Consider the following 18,374-nt stretch of genomic DNA (forward strand, 5'->3'; position numbering starts at 1 on the left):
TCCTCCAGCATCACAGTGTTTTTCATCTAGATTCCAGCATCTGCAATCCTTTGTTTCTCTAAGGATAACGCAAACTTTTACCAAAAGGATTTGAAAGAGCAGAGAATGGGGACAAATGGCTTGATAGAGAAAGTTACAAAAAGTTTTAATAAGACACATAGTGACAGACGGTTTCTAGCAGTCAGTAAAGCAAGGGCACAAATTCAAGATGATCATGAAAAGAATTAAAGGGTAACATCTAGCCACACAGAAGGTGGTTGGAATGTACAAATTACTGACACCAACTGTTGTGAAATAGGTCCTTAATTTCTTTTAAATGTTAAGTATCTTTATTTAAAAAGAAGAATATTAAACATTGTGCAGAGGAAGCCCAACATTGGAATTAGAAGAACTGGGATGAAGGGCCAATGTCTGTACTGTAGTCTCTGCAATTCAGCAAGAGCATACTGTCAACGGTTGTTTATTAAGTCATATCCGTTGCATGGATTTCCACAGTGCAGCATCATTGTAAAGGAATAAAAACAAAATCATAATCATACATGTAAACATCAGCAGGCATGAATGATATTTTTGATATTCTTTAGGTATAGTTGCATGTTAAACAGCTGTTACCCTTGATTCAAAAACTGAATTATCAAATGCAAATTAAACTGGAATTATAAAATTCAGCCATTTCTATTTAATGTCATTTTTTCTGGCTTGGAATTGATTAACCAAGAAAAGAAAATTTCATCGGAGTCCTCTGATTTTGTCATAATAAAATTTTATTTATTCCAACCTCTTACCCATAAAAGTATCTGCTGTCAACAACAAAATGCCTTATATATTCCATCAATTCTGCTCTTTCAGGGTATTAGATTAAAAAGTAACTGTAAATCAGAAACTTTTCTGTTTACAAAGACTCTTTCGTAGACTTAACATGGTTAAAGTAGTAATTATGGTATCTATCACTCTTGGATGAGAACATATTATGAAAGCACTTGTGTAACATAAATATCTCCAGCCATATACCAGCTCCTGCCACTCAACATTCCAAAGCTTTCCAGACCTATTTTGTAGCAGTGCGCAGTTTTTACTTGGGCATCCTGTCCTCTCATTTCATGGAAGTAGTTTATTTTGCTCAAATGACTAAGAGGGACTCAGTTTATTAACTCTCAAAGCCTACCTTGACTTAGTCATACAATTGAAGAAATATTCAAAAGTGACTTGCAAACAGTTGATTTCACATGTTCAATGTCAACGTAAGAATTTAATGAGAACAGTACGTCATTTATTTCTATTTAAAAACATTGAGGAATATTCAAGTTAAAGCAAAAGGCTGTTTGTGCTTAGCAGAAGAATATTCACAGCAATGTCATAAAATGCGGTTCAATGCAGATCAGTGCCACCTGCTCTCGCGCACTTTCTCCAATCAATCAACAATTGAAGCAGCAAGGAAAGACACCAGTGTAAATGTTGAGGGTGGTGGGGGGTGTGTGGTAAGGTTGAAGGGGGATGGATAGTAGTATTGAGGGGGTGGTAAGGTAAATGCTGGATCTTACAGCTGTCTTCTGATGCTAAATAAGCATGATCTTTAGCTCAAACTGCACAATACACAACACAGAAATCTTTTGGGAATCAATATTTTGCTTCGAGCAGAAAACTGGTTGCTAATGAGCCGTAGTGGGGAACTCCATGACAACTCATGCATCCTTTCTATCTCCCATGTACTGTGACTAATGGAAAGGAGATGAACTTTTCTCCTTTCTCAACAGACTAAACATTGTTGATCATTAGCATTGGTGATCATTTATAATAATGTCTCATATAGATCAATAAAGGACTATGTGTAATTAATATCTGTACATATGGACAAGTGTTTGATGGTAAACATATACATTTGTACACGCAGACACACAAACACTCATGCACATGCTCATAATCAAATTACTTTTTAGAACTCCTTGTTAAAACCAATTGTACTAAGGCCAAGTGCAATAGTGACATTCCACCTGAATTAAATTTACTAACAATGCCAGTTACATAAATGAGGACTGTGATCAGCTGAAGCTGTATGTTTCTGAGTATGTGCCATTGAGTCACAAGGCACCCCTTTTAACTGATTAATCAAATATGAAGGAAATACAAACCTAATTTGATTTTAATACTTTTTAGGGCAATTTAGATATTTGATTTATTATGGCTTCATCAAAGTTCACTTCTAATCATTAATGGAAACTTGTAAAACTGATGAAATACTTCTACAGTTCATTTTATATAATATAATTGAAAAAATACTGATGATACTGTCAAAAGAATTTGTATCACAATGAATAAGTATAAATAAATTGTACTTAAACGGTAAATTAACATTTGGTATTTGGGCATTAGATTACATTAAGGTCAAGGTTATAATTAAATTCAAGAATCAGTTGATTTAATATTTTTATATTTCCTTATCCACAGAAGAAAGCCATTCAGCCCATTAAGTCTATGCCGATTGTCAGAGCAACCCATTAATACCTTTCCTCCATTTATTTTTCTGTAACCTTTTCTCTCTCACATGCTCATTATCTTCTCCTAGCATGCATCTCTCTAGGCATCATTTGCAATAGCTATTTAATCTATCAACCAGCACATCTTTTTAATGTGGGACGAAACCAAAGGCTCAGGGGAAAACTAACACAGTTGTAGGGAGAGTGTGCAAACTCTACATGGACAACTCTGGATGTGAGGATTGAATCCTGGTTGCTAGAGCTGTGAGGCAGCAGCTCTCTCTATTGTATATTAGGCTGTATATTTCCACAGCTTCATCTGATTTAGTTTTCATGCATTTTTCATTACTTTCTTTCGTTTGCTCTTGAAAATGCTCTTCAGCAATTCACCCATTCTATACATTCTGCTCTCGATATATTTGCATAGGCTACTGAACCAGAGAAGACATCAAGCTAGGTCAGGTTCCATTGGCATCCAATAAAAAGACAGAGGGACTTGCCAGCAGACAAAATATGGAATGAGAATCCTGAATGATTTTTATCCTAACCTGTGGCACTGAGGTAACCATAGTAACTCTAGCCGCCTAGTCTGAAATTACCTCCAACAGACAGGCCCAAATTCAAACGGGAAACCATTTTACTTCAATAATTTAGAAGTCCACAAGATGTCCCATTGATTACCAAATCACTTTTATATGATTACTAATTATTTTGTTAGCAAAAGAATCAAAAGCTTTCTTCAGTTGATAGAGATCATCTCATGAGGTTACTATTCTGAGCTGGGGTAATACAATATTACACAGGTAAATAACAAGACATGAAACCCATGTAAAATTCCATGGGTGGGCCTTTGCTGTGATGGGATAAGAAAGGCAACAATTGCTAATTGAAAAGTAAGCAGTTGCTTGTCACTGATAATAAATAACAAAAATCTTCAAGCCATTTCTTACCATATGATTGAATTAAATTGAATCTCAAGAAATAACCTAACAACATCAATAGATTTGATGGGATTGATAAAAGCCTTAAATGTAATTAATCATTCACAATTTCATCTCACTCCATTAAACTGAAGTGTAGTGGAGTTTTGTGGAACAGGCAAAATAGGATAAACACATATTCTAATTTCCTGTTCCTAACAGAAAGCTTGAAATAAATTCTTCTATTGTTTGCCATGCTCTACATGATGGCGGAAATTTTCCTTCACTGCTTTCCCCTCATGATTTCAGACTGCAAAGCTTTTATTCCACAGTGGGAAGAAATCACTATCTTCCAAGACTCCCTTTCTTTGTCCCTGCAGTTAAGTGTAAAGTATTTTTTTTCCAGTAAGGTTAGTGTCAAAATTGGAGATCATTCTGTTTTTTAAATACTGGGATAAACTGCTAATATTTAACTGACACTGGGTTGTATGTCTGAATCCAAACTAAAATAACTTTAGTAAGTTGTGACTTTTCACCTGATGTCACAAAATACACCATGAATTTTTGCATTTAAAATGCAGTGAATTAAGGGTTCTAAGATAAAATCTCATACCTGTGAATGCACATTAATTACCTCCAGGAAAGTACATCAAACTGGACTTTCATATATATTTTCATTGCAAGTCCACATTATGAATTTAATTTTACCACAGAATGGAAAATTGAACTTATTATAGTATTATAAAAGATCAAATGAAATGACTCAATTGTTCTTAAAAGATTGTAGTTATCAAATCACTAGTTCTAATGATAGAAATTTAATACATAACCACTCTCCCTTTCATATAAACATTACAGAGGTCAAATATCATAGTATTTCTGAAAAATTGGGGATGGTAAATTTAGAGTCAGATGTTTATTGTGCATTAGTTGATTTCCCAAATAGCAAGAAGAGGTGTCATGCTACCTTCCTTCCCCTCTCTCCCTCCTATTTCTTTCTTAGTTGTGATTTCCTGAAATATCTTTATTATGAACAGAAGAAAATGAAAGATTTTGCATAAAATGGTACTCGGCAAATATTCTAACTCAACAGCTTCCATTGCAAATGTGTTTTGAAATTTGATGATAAGAGTGAATCAAATTGTCAAATATGCAAAAATTTATGATGACACAAAAGCCATCTACAGCTCAAAATGTAACACTGTGGTGACCCACTTTCGATGCAGGTGAACCGGCTCGGAAATCGACACGTGCGTCGGCAGAGAGGCCAGCCACAAAATGGCGCTGGGCCTTCTTCTTCACCAGCGAGGGGAGAAAGCCCGCGTGCGGGAAGAGGTTTTCGTGATGCACCTCTGATGTCATTGCCGCCCGGAGACGGCAGGAACTGGACTGCTTAAAGCCAGCGTGGCAAAGTTCTGAATAAACCAGTCTCGAGTGCAACCTACAGACTACATGTCATTATTTCTAGCTCAGTGCGTAGCACCTCGCTTCAACACAATTTTTTGTGTGACAACAAATGTAACTCTCTACCAATGGATTTTTGCCACAACACAATGGATTAGCACTTGAATGCACTAGCTGTGAGGGAGTTATCTTAATTTAGAAAGGGTATTATATTTCCACTCTATCTGTTGGTAAAGTAAGCACGGTTGTCAATATATGTGGTACAATCTCATTAGTTGTTTAATTATATGATTATACCTTGGATGCCTCCTGCCACTGATTTTCCAAGTATTCCAACCATTAAAAATATAAAATTGCAAGATGTTACTACTTTTCTATTTACTGTATGAGATAAAATGCCTGGTAATACAACCTACAATTGTGATGAACAGAATAAATTGCTCCTGTTACAACTATAATCTCAACCCCTTAAGATGCTGCCATTTTCCTTTGTTCATTAAATGCCATAACAAGTCACAGTTAAAAAGAATTATAACAAGGTCAATGAGATGATTTTGATCTGATGATCACTGAAGTGACATGAATACAATGTACTGGGATACAGACAGGAAAATTAGACAGTTCTCACAATCAAATGAGTACTCAAGCAATCAGGCTCTTTCACTTGATAGCTAACTCTATGTTTAAAGTTTAGATACAAAGGGCAGTTTTTCAAGTAATGAAGCAGAAGCAATGAGTGCACCTCTATTCTGGTATTCCCTTCAGACCTCTGGTAATACAGAGTAGAGGGACAGCTGCATTTTGTATTCCTGCTACAAATATGGGGACTGACATGCATTAGAAATCGGTTTAGAAAGTGCATCATCTCAATATGACACAGAAGAGTAATATTCATAACAGTCTGAAAACAGAGAGATAATTCTGTAATTATTTGTATAATAAGTCACAAATCTGAAAATCATGGTAAAGGAATAACTGGATCAATTGTTGTGAATATTGCTTTTTAACTATCTTTCAATTTAGGAGCAGTTTAAATTGACAAAATTACAATTCACATAACCTTCATATCTGCATGTAAATCAAACATTAATGCATGTGTTCTAAAGAAAACGCTGTAGCTGCTGGAACAGACACGAAGGGCTAAATGACCTGCTTCTGTTTCTGTGTTGCTATGGATGCATTTCATTTATACTCGTGAAATACAATGTCTATGCTTTTGAATTAAAGCTAGCAAAAACTCAGAATGCAATACAAACATTTTTCATCAGTTGTTACATACTTTAACAAACATTTTCAATCAAGACTAATTGTTTTTAGAAAGTAATATTGTAATGGCTCAAGTTCATCAAATAAGACCATAAATATTTAAGAGCATAATTGGTGCTAAATTGGACTAGTACTTGAAATAAGGTCCAGAGATCATATTGCACTTTTACCCCTTGCCCATTCAATGTAATGCAAGCAGCAAAGCAACTTCATCCTTCCAGGTCATTATTATGATCTTAGCATGTGACCACCTTTAAATGGTTATACATATCAGCAGAGACTCCAAAATTGTAGCCTGCAAGCACCAGATAAAGTCAGCCTGTATACATTGTGTAAAGCTATACTGGATCTGTAAAAGGTGATGTGCTTTGTGAATGGAACAGCTGCTGTGAGTACTTTGTGAGCTGTATCTGACCTAGGAATCAGAGGAGAACCGCGAATATGGAAGAGACAATGCACTAAGATTTTCCATTGCTCCACTGGAAACCTTGGGGGCAGAGGTGGAAAGGAGGAGAGATGTTCTATAGTTACAAGGTGGGCAGATACAGGTAAAAAAGGCAATGGGGAGCAGACAGCTGGGAGCAGCTTGCAAAGAGTTGCCATGCTCCGGTGCCACCTGAAAATGAAGTGATTTGAAAGGCTGGTCACGGCACACATCAACTCCAGCCTCCCAGACAACTTTGACCCACTGCAAGTCACCTACCACTGAAACAGGTCCACAGCTGACATCATCTCCCAAGACCTGCACTCATCTCTGGAGCATCTGGATTACAAAGACACCTATGTCAGACTCCTATTTATTGACGACAGCTCTGCCTTCAATACCATAACAACAAACTCCTCGCCAAACTCCTAGACCTAGGACTCAGCACCTCCCTTTGCAACTGGATCCTTGACTTCCTGACCAACAGACCACAATCAGTACGTATAGACAGCAACACCTCTGCCACAATTATCCTCAACACTGGTGGCCCAGAAGGCAGTGTCCTCAGTTCCCTACTTTACACCCAATACACTCATGACTGTGTGGCCAGATTCTGCTCTAATTCCATCTACGACTTCATAGATGACACCATTGTAGTGGGTCGGATCTCAAATAACGATGAGACAGAGTACAGGAAGGAGATAGAGAGCCTTGTGGCATGGTGTTATGACAATAACCTTTCCTTCAATGTCAGCAAAATGAAAGAGCTGGTCATTGACTTGTGGGGCAGAGCACATGACCCTGTATGTGTCAATGGTGCTGAAGTGGGTGTGGTTGACAGCTTCAAGTTCCTGGGTGTAAACATCGCCAAAAGCTGTCCTGGTCCAACCACTTAGATTGGTTAAGAAAGCACATCAGCGTCTTTATTTCCTCAGAAGGCTAAGGAAATTTGGCATGTCCTCGTTGACCCTCACCAATTTTTATAGGTGCATCATTGAAAACATTGCAGATTGGTTTGGCAACTGCTCTGCCCAAGACTGCAAGAAACTGCAGAGAGTTGCAGACACAGCTCAACATATCACAAAAACCAACCTCCCCTCCATGGACTACACTTCTTGCTTCCTCGGTAAAGCAGCCAACATAATCAAAGACCCCTCCTACCCACCTGGACATTCTCTCTTCTCCCCCCTGCCATCAGGCAGAAGATACAAAAGCTTGAAAACTCGCGCCATTGGGCTCAAGGTCAGCTTCTATCCCACTGTTATAAGACACCTGAATGGACCTCTTGTATGTTAAAGATGAATCCTTGACCTCACAATCTACCTCACCATGTCCTTTTCACCTTATTGTCTACCTGCCCTGCACCTTCCCTGTAACTGTAACACTATATTCTGCATTCTGTTATTGGTTTTCCCTTGTACTACCTCAATGTACTTATGTTTTGAAATGAACTGGATGGATGGCTTGAAAAGCTAAGTTTTTCACTGTATCTTGGTACATGTGACAATAATAAACTAATTCCAATTCCAATTCCAACTGTAAAGGTCAATGCTGGGAGTTTTGTCATAAGGACCTAAATTTCAATGACTTCAAGAACAAGATCAAGGTCAGTGTTCTTATTGTCAATCACTGTATCGTACAACATGTATACTAACGTAAACCACACAATCTATCAATCATCAAGCATTAATATTTTTTACCTAGCCCTCACATGCTATTGCAAACCTCACACGCACACCTCAAAGCTTGCATGCACAGTCAGCCTTTCAAACATGATACCCAGAACTTCCAAAACAAATTACACATTGACACACCTTTTCCCTTACAGGAAAAGACACTGCACAACAGGTGGCAATAGGAACTAGGTGGAGAGAAAGTGCTGAGGCTGCGTGTTCCAGCTCCATAAGGGGCTGACACTCACTTTTATCAGGAAAGCCATTACTGAAGTTGTGGTCAGCAAAGGTTTTCAACCTTTAAGATATCATCAAACCTCACCCTCCTCCTCCTCCTAATATCCCACACCCTTATCCCACACTCTCTTCTGATTTTCAAGTTGCAAATGGTATAAGCATTCCTTTCTCAAACTCATCTCAGCTTGTCACTGAAAGCTTGTCCCTTTCTCCTGGTCAGACAATGGTGGAATTCCAAGAAGACAGTTATGGTGAAGACACACACCAAAATGTTTGGTGCACTCCAAGGCCAAAAAGCCTCAGCTCAGTTTCAAGGAGGATGAAGAATTTTGCATGAAGCCAGTCCTTACCAGAAAGAAACTAGCAACTGGCTTCATTGAGAACTTGTGGACCCAACCACGATGCAAAATAGCTGTTGGCTCAGATTATATTGCAGCACCAGCAGCTTCCGCCAGAAGTCTGAGAACTGCAGTGGAAGCTCAGAATGCAATTACGTAAGGTTAGCTTGCGACAATGCAGGCTTGGACTGCTCTCAACTTGGCTGTGAATATCAGTATTCAAGGGCACTTGAAGGGTCTCACAGCAGTCCAGCAATCTGCCCTCTAGTGTGATTGCTGAACAGCTTCCTGAGGGCAATGTCTGTTAGCTTGCTTTGCTGGACTTTCCCAAGATGGCAGCATTTGCGCCCCCACCCCTCCCACTCTGTCAGTGCCTTTCTTGTGCCCAGTCATCTTGTCAGCCCAATCTACTGCCATCGAGATGGTTTGGTCCAGACCTGGGTCTTCTAGGTTCAAAGTTGCTAGAGAAAATCTTCTGAGGTCATCCGCAGTCTCCTTCACTGAAAGCACACAGCTTTTGACAAGTCATCCTGCAGTCACAGGGAGGACAGGGATAGAAAAGGCACATAGAATCTGAGCAAATCCATGCATACCCTCAGACTAATAGTCTCTGGCAAGAGAGAATAAAAGTTAAGTTAGTTCTCTTTGAATAGAGAGTACTGGTAATGTTCCTAATGAGTTAGCATGCATAAAGTGGAAGATGTTGCTAGAATCTCTACCAAGCTCCATTCTGGAAGGTGCATAATAATTCATTGCCACGTTACTTCAGTGCCCAGCTCTAAGATTGAAGCTATGGGTGTAACAGCAGGCAAATTTCAGCCAAGATCTCCTAGGTGATGCACAGGTCAGAATCAGAATCAGATGTATTATCACTGATTTACATGACATGAAATTTTTCATTTTGTGGCAGCAGTACAGTGCAAAGACAAAGATGACTATAAATTACAAAATAAATAAATAATGCAAAAATAAAGGAATAATGAGGTATTGTTCATGGGTTCATGGACTGTTCAGAAATCTGATGGGGGGGGGGGGTTGGTGGGGGTGAGGAAATTGTTCCTAAATCATTGAGTGTGGGTCTTCAGATTCCTGTACCTCCTCCCTGATGGTAGTAACGAGAAGAGAGCATGTCCCAAACGGTGAGGGTCCTTAGTGATGATGCCACCTCTTGAAGATGTCCTCGATGGTGGGGAGGATTGTGCCTGTGATGGAGCTGGCTAAGTCTACAACTCTCTGCAGCCCCTTGCAATCCCATGCATTGGAGCCTCCAAACCAGGCTGTGAAGGAACCAGTCAGAATGCTCTCCACCGTACATCTATAGAAATTTGCAAGAGTCTTTGATGACATACCAAACACTGGCCATTGTTTAAGTTCAGGTTGGAGATTTGCTCGTTGAATACCCCATATAAATATGATTGCCTACTAAAGAGCCTTTATTCCTTCATGCTCTTCTATTTTCTTGCTCATTTTGTACTCATACTTCTCGTTAAGCTTGGCTCAAAGCGCTCATAATGCAAGCATGATTTAGAGCAAGTGCATTGTGCAGAAGCCTTGAAGTCAGCAAAAAGTGAAAAAGAAGCACCTGTCACACCACTGAGAGTGAAACTTGAAATAAGTGTGAATACCACCAAATGTTTGCTCAACTGTTGCACAGCCAGAGGAAATCAACCAGCAAAATAAACTATTAGTAGTTGATGATTCCATTAAGTGTGCTGGTGAAGGTGTAAGGTGAATGTTGATCCTTCATGCTGTTCAATGTGTGTTCAACAGCATATTGGCTGGAGTGCAGACCTACAGAGTGATACCATTGGTTAATTAAATTTTTCACCCACTTTCTTTGCTACATGGATAAAATGAACCTAAGCACATATCTACATTTCACATTAACTTAATTAATGGAAATATAAGTCTACAGAAAGCAGCTATGGTTAATATGTTAACACATGTACAAAATATTTAAAATGAAAGACTGGGTCATAATTTCACAAAACTTATATTTTTTTCCTGAACAAAATTAAATTTTTAAACAATAAAAAACTATATGTAATTTCCTATGATAGTGAAGACTATTGACAAAACAAACAGGAACACAGATACTGTCCTATTTATCTTACCATTGATTGTTTCTATGTCTTTGTGACCTAAATATTTCCAGAACTTATATAGGACAAGTCGAAGGGATGAAATTACATTCTTCCTTAATGAATCTCTGTTTGGAAATCTACACCATTGTGCTAAAAGCATTTTTTCTAACAATGAAAACTTTTCTGTAAACATAGATTATTGATAAATAAAAAGCACCCAGCTGCACATGTTCCGACCCTTCCTATTGAAATGACTGTCACTTAATAACATATTTTTAAGAATACAGAACTTTTAATCCATTCATTTAAAACTAAAATTTTTGTTATGCAATTTTTTGTTCCTGTTAAAATCCCAATCCCAAATTAGATATTAACTTTTCTTAAAATTACTGTTACCTGAATACAGGTCACAATCATCTTCACTGAAAAACAAATAAATAATTCACCACATTTCCCTTCTTGTGTAGCAAGCAAATTTGCCCTTTGGATCACTACATAATATGGAGGGATTTTCCCACATTTGATATATTTCCAACTGGAGTGAACATACCTAATGGTGAGTGCCTATTACACCAATAGTTCTTCTAGTAAGAGAACAGTGTATCATATTTTTCTTTTACTATTATTTCTGCAAGGTCAAGTGATTAAAATTAACAGAATTTGATGTTCAACAGAGGAATACCTCAATCTTACTCAGTTGTCACATTTCAGAACTCATGGAGTTGAACCACTAATTCTGCAATTTGGATTCAAGTTTCAAATGATGCAAAAAACTTATGTGTATCTTTATGTAACTAATTTGATTACAACAGACAGTTCAGTCACAGTTACCCTTAATTAAAAAGGCAATTTTTGAGTGAAGAAGCAAACCCATACTATATCAGCTTTAAAGGATTCAGAATTGCCTACTGTTGAAAACAGTATATTCTCAAGACCTGAAAATATTGCTAACCTTATTAAAATTAAAGGCAAAACACAGGCATTGTTGTTCACAAATGAAATGTTCTCTTTATGTGGGCATATTTTTTCTTTTGTCTGAGCAGAGTTTTCCCATGAATTTGAAGTTCTACATGTAAATTTGAATGTTATTGTATTGTTGACCCACCAACGTAACACAGCTATTATAACATTACACTTGGGAGATGATACCCTTCTAGTTTTCATAACAAATGGCTTACTCATCCATGTAATCTGCTGACCTCAATTTCAGGAAGCTTTTTTAGGAATAGGAAAGCAGGTAATTAATGAAGAAAACTGCCAAAGAAAGAGGCCATTCTTCCTTTAGTTTCCATGCTGATCCAAAAAGTGCACCCAACATCATCTCACCTTTCAGAACGAGATCCAGAGCCCTGTGGGTCATAGCTTATCATGTATAAATCCAACAACAAATATGTCAATACACACAAAATGCTGGAGGAACTCAGCAGGTCAGGCAGCATCTATGGAGAGAAATAAACAGTCGACGTTTTGGGTTGAGACCCTTCATCAGGACTGGAAAGGAAGAGTGCAGAAGACAGGATAAGAAAGTCAGGGGCCACAAATCCAGTGGTCATCCACTTTAATTCCCCATTCCACTCCATACCGACATGCCTATCCATGGCCTCCTCTACTGCCACATTGATGCCAGACGTAGGTTGAAGGAACAACACCTCATATTCCACCTTGGGAGTCTCCAACCTGACGGCCTCAACACTGATTTCCTTAATCTCTGCTAACCCCTCCCTTCTTCTCTCCCCTTCCTCCCTCTCCTCCTTTGTCTTCCTTCATTCCTGTGGCCCCCTACCCTCTTCTCTTTCCCCTTCCCCCACCGTCATGACCTGCCCATCTATTCCCCACCTCCTTCCCTTTATTCCATGGTCCTCTGCCCTCTCCTACTGGGTTCCTTCTTCTTCAGCCCTTTACCTGTTCTACCTATCACCTCTCAGTTTCGTACATCTCCTCCATCCCCCACCCTCCTACCTTTCCCCTCTCACCTGAACTCACCTATCAGCTGCCTGCGTGTGTTCCTCCTCCTCCCCCAATCTTCTTATTCTGGCTTCTGCTCTCTTCCTTTCCAGGCCTGATGAAGAGTCTCGACCCAAAAAGTCAGCTGTTTATTTCTTTCCATGGATGCTGCCTGACCTGCTGAGTTCCTCCAGCACTTTTTGTGTGTGTTGCTCCAGATTCCAGCATCTGCAGAATCTCTTGTGTCAACGAGTATGCCAAGTGCTTCTGCCTCCACCATCTTTTCAGACTGTAAGATCTAGAACTTTCTGAAATTTTGAGTCAAATTTGTTTTCTTCATCTCCCTTCTAATCATTTTATCAAATATTTTGAACCCATACCCCTGGTTTTTGACCCCTATGCTAAGGGAAATAAGTTCTTCCTATTCACTCTATCTGAGCTCCTCATAGTTTTATGTACCTCAGTTAAGTCTCACCTCAGCTTCCTCTGTGCCAAAGAAAACAACCATAGGTTATCCAATCTTTTCTCTGAACTGAACTTCTTCTGTTCTGTCAACATCAATGTAAATCTCCTCTGCACACCTTCCAGTGCAATCACATCTTTTTAACCATAATGTACCCATCAGAACTGGCAAGAACAGTATACAGCACCAACTGGAATCAATCACAGTTCTGGCATAATCTTCCTGCTCTTATATTTCATGTTCCTGCAAATAAAAGAAAGCATCCCATATACCTTCTGAGTCACTTTGCTTGCCCATACTGCTCTCTTTAAGAATCTATGGATGTACATTCTGGGGCCCTCCATGCCACTCAATATCCTACTGTGTTTTCCTTGCACAGCCACTTTTCTGTTTAACTGCCCTGAACAGCCATATGCAGATAACACCAAAATTGCTCGTATACTGGAGAGTGAAGAAAGTTATCTAAGGTTACAACAGGTATCTAAGGTTACAAGACCAGCGATCCAGAACCCTACAAGAAGTCCAGATACAACCTAAGGAAGGCCATCGTGAGAGCGAAAAGGCAATTCCGTGTGGAGTTGGATGCACAACAGCTGTGGCAGGGTTTGCATGCCATTACTTCCTACAAGGTGAAACATAACAGCATGAATGGCAGCGATGTTTTATTCCCCAGTGAGCTGAATGCCTTTTATGCAGGCTTTGAAAGGGAGAATAACACTATGCCTGTTTGAGTCCCCACAGCATCTGGCGACCCTATGACCTCTGTCTGGGAGGGTGACATCAGAACATCCTTCAAGAGGATAAATGCTCACAAGGCGTCAGGCCCCGACCATGTACCTGGCAGGGTACTGAAAACCTGTGCCGACCAATGGCTGGAGTGTTCAAGGACATCTTCAACCTCTCACTGCTGCAGTCGGAGGTTTCCACCTGCTTCAAAAGGGCAGCGATCACACTGATGCCCAAGAAGAGGAATGAGCTGCCTCAATGGCTATCGCCCAGTAGCACACACATCTACTGTGATGAAGTGCTTTGAGTGATTGGTCATGGCTAGAATTATCTCCTGCCTGAGCAAGGTCCTGGACCCACTGCAATTTGCCTATTGCCACAACAGGTCTACAGCGGATGCAATCACACTGGTTCTCTACTTGGCTTTGGAGCACTAGACAACAATACATACATCAGGCTGCTGTTTATTGATTACAGCTCAGCGTTCAACACCATCATCCCCTCAGTACTAATCAACAAGCTTCAAAACATGGGCCTCTGTACCTCCCCCTGCAACTGGATCCTCAACTTCTTTATCAGGAGACCACAGTCAGTGTGGATCAGTAACATCTCCTCCTTGCTGACAACCAATACAGGCGCACCTCAAGGATGCGTGTTTAGCCAACTGCTCTACTCTCTCTACACTCATGACTGTGTGGCTAGGTACAGCTCAAACACCATCTATAAATTTGCCGGTGACACCACTGTTGTTGGCAAAATTTCAGATGGCGATGAGGAAGCGTATAGGAGTGAAATGGATTGGCTGGTTGAGTGGTGTTGCAACAACAACCCTGCACTCAACATCAGCAAGACCAAGGAACTGATTGTGGACTTCAGGAAGGGGAAGTTGGGAGAACACACACCAGTCCTCATTGAGGGGTCAGTGGTGGAAATGGTGAGCAGCTTCAAGTTCCTGGGTGTCAACATCTCAGAGGATCTATCTTGGGCCCAACACATTGATGCAATCATGAAGGAGGCACACCAATGGCTCTAATTCATTAGGAGTTTGAGGAGATTTGGTATGACACCAAAAACTCTTGAAAATTTCAACAGATGTACAGTGGGGAACATTCTGACTGGTTGCATCACAGCTTGGTATGGAAGCTCCAATGCGCAGGATTGCAAGAGGCTGCTGAGGGTTGTAGACTCAGCCAGCTCCATCATGGGCATAACCACCCCCCAACCCCCATCGAGGACATCTTCAAGAGGCAGTGCCTCAAGAAGGTGGCATCCATCATTAAGGACCCTCACTCTCTAGGATATGCCCTCTTCGTGTTACTACCATTGGGGAGGAGGTACAGGAGCCTGAAGACCCACACTCAATGTTTCAGGAGCAGCTTCTTCCCCTCTGTCATCAGATTTCTGAATGGTCCATGAACCCATGATCCCTCTTTGACCCATGACCCGTTATCCCTCTTTTGCACTATTTATTTATATTTGTAACTAATAGTAATTTTTATGTCTTGCACTGTACTGCTGCCGCAAAACAAATTTTGCGACATATGACAGCGACAATAAACCTGATTCTGATTATGAGAAACTGAGTGGAGAGCCAGTGAGATTCTGATCAACTTGGAATGTGGAAAAAGGAATAGCTGATGGAATTTAACTGACACCAGTGCGAAGTAATGTGTTTTGGGAAGTTAAACCAGGCCAGGACAATCATAGTGAATGGCGGGTCTCTGGAGAGTGTTGTTGAACAGAGACTTAGGTGTACAACTACATAGTTCCCTGAAAGTGGCAACATAGAATGATGAAGAAGGCATATGGCATGCTTGCCTTCATCGGCTGTGGCATTGAGAACAAGAGTTGGGATGTCATGTTACAGTTGTACAAAAGATTGATTAGACTGAACTTAGTGAATTTTATGCAGTTCTGGTTGCCACACAACAGAAAGGGTGTGGTAGCATTAGAAAGAGTGCAGAAAATATTCACAAGGATGTTGGCTGTACTGGAGAGATTGAGTTATAAAGAGAGATTCCATAGGCTGAGGCTTTATTCCTTGGAGCGATCGACATAGAGGGGCGTAGATAGGGTGGATAGTCACAGTCTTTTTCCAATGGTAGGACATTGGTTTAAGGTGAGAGGGGAAAAATTTAAAGGGGATCTTAGGGACAAGTTTTTCAAACAAAGGGTAGTAAGTATACAGAACGAGCTGCCACTGAAGGTGTTAGTGGCAGGTACAATTACAACATTTATAAAACATTTGGACAAGTATATGGACAGGAAAGGTTTAGAGGGATATGGGCCAAACACAGGTAAATGGGATAGGCATCTTGGTCAGCATGGACTAGTTGGGCCAAAGGGCCTGTTTCTCTGCTGTATAACTATGAATCTATGAATCGATATCTCCCTCTATCTAAAGATTTTCTTCTCACCGTCAATTGCAAGGCCAATTTTTGTACCAGATTTTTCATACCCACTTCATTTGACTAAATCATTAATATACATTAAAAAAACAAAGGATTGAGTACTGTGTCCTTTGGAACTCCACTAGTAAAAGCCTTCCAGTCACAAAAACACCAGTCAACCATTACTGAGGTAATTTTGAGCTAATTTGCCGCTTTGCCTTGTATTCCATGGACTTTTACTGTTTTGACCTGGCTGCATAGGGAACTTTACCACAAACCTTCCTGAAATTTATGCAGACTGCATTAAATGCATTGTCCCCATCAAGCCTTCTGGCTACCTCCAAACAAATTCAATTAAGTTGATCAGACATTACTCACCTTAACAAGTCGAGGATGACTGACCCTAACTAATCTGTCTTTCTAAATGCAGGATCCATGCCTGTAATTCATCCTCAACAATTTCTATTCATAATGTAGTTTGAAATTATCAAGAAAAAATACTACCAGTACTGTATCAAAATTTAAGTTATCCACCCATGTTTTTTTAAGAAGAAATGTGAAAAGCACCATCAACTACACCATTGTGAAAAAAAGTTTGCTGAATTATCAGAAAGAGTGCAAGATAAAAGATCAGCGCAAGGGGTGTTGACACAATATAAAATAAAAACATATACTTTTAGTGTTGCTTAAGAACAGAAGACAGTGGCATTATTGTTAAGAAACTGCAGACATTATACAGTATATGACTGGTATTAATCAGATAGTGAAGCCAACAAGTGCTTCTATTGGCTTTTGTGGGGACTATAGAATTGAAACATACAGTAGATCAACTGTCATATAAGCAGCTGGTTACAAGACATTAACGCTCATTTGACAACACAAATCCTTCCTTAGCAAATTGCTGAATGGTTGCAAGCTGTATCATGGAAAGCTCTACAGTGTTATTGGTTCTGAACAAACAATGAACTGTGGTTTCCAGTGTCAATGCTAAGTGAAATATAGCTACAAATGGTTAACTAATCCTTAAAGTATTTTAAAATTATATGAACACATCTGCTTAATCCAATAGTTTAAGTAACAGGCCAGTTTATATATAGAAGAGAGTTGTCATGCTACAGCTTATGTACTATAAACCACAACAAAAAAAGGTCATTCTGCATGAAAGGTTAGATAATATATTAAGTTTATTTTTTACTTAAGGAATGTACCTATTAATGTGCAATGGAGGTCTCAAACATCAGTAAAGAACTTTAATAATATCTAACACTGCATTAGATGTCCTTGTTTGCAAGTTATCCTGAACATTTCAAATTTCTCTCTCGAGGAGTATCTGATTAATAAATCTCTGCAACATGCAAGATCACCATTAAGAATACCTGAGTGATGCTTTTTTGACTGAAAAGCTACTTAATTAGGAATGGTGTCGGCCTTATTTATGGAGAGTAGGAATAAATGCTTGGTTGAGGAATTTACAAGCCTTGTAAAAATATGTTACTATATTCAAACCATATTTATATTGTTACCAAACAAGCTTAAGGCAAACAAAAATGAGAAATTTAACCACTCATAACCACTGAAATTGCACTGGAAAATCATCTCCATTTTGGATTGCTCCTCTCATGTGGGTTTAATTACATTTCCATAAAACAGAAATTAATAAATGCTTCAAACTTCTACTCCTTTTATGTTAATCCAAAGAACATCATACTTCAAAAAACAGATAGTTACCTAAAATGTAGCAAGATACAGTAATGGAAATGCATATATATATATATCTCAATCATCTGGGTAAAAATTATTTTAATTCTTTATTTTCATGACAAAAGGGCAACAGTTTGTGGTACAATAAAATACATTCATTATCTTGAAAAAGTCTAAAGTGCATTTAATTAGTGAACAAAAGGCACCAAGAACAAAAATCAAGGTTCTGTGAAATTCCAAGCATCATTATTTATGTTATTTTAAAACATGTATTACATGCAGAAATATTCCATTCAATGATAGTTACACACAGACAGAAAGAGTATTTCT

General features: G+C 39.1%; 1 protein-coding gene across 6 annotated transcripts in view; it reads right to left on the bottom strand.

Annotated features, from left to right (window-relative positions):
- Positions 1-18,374, bottom strand: part of eya4 (EYA transcriptional coactivator and phosphatase 4) — a 343,216-nt gene that overhangs the window by 302,598 nt on the left and 22,244 nt on the right. The window lies entirely within an intron of this gene.

Source organism: Pristis pectinata, chromosome 10 (genome assembly GCF_009764475.1).
Source record: "Pristis pectinata isolate sPriPec2 chromosome 10, sPriPec2.1.pri, whole genome shotgun sequence".
NCBI classification, from domain to species: Eukaryota; Metazoa; Chordata; class Chondrichthyes; order Rhinopristiformes; family Pristidae; genus Pristis; species Pristis pectinata.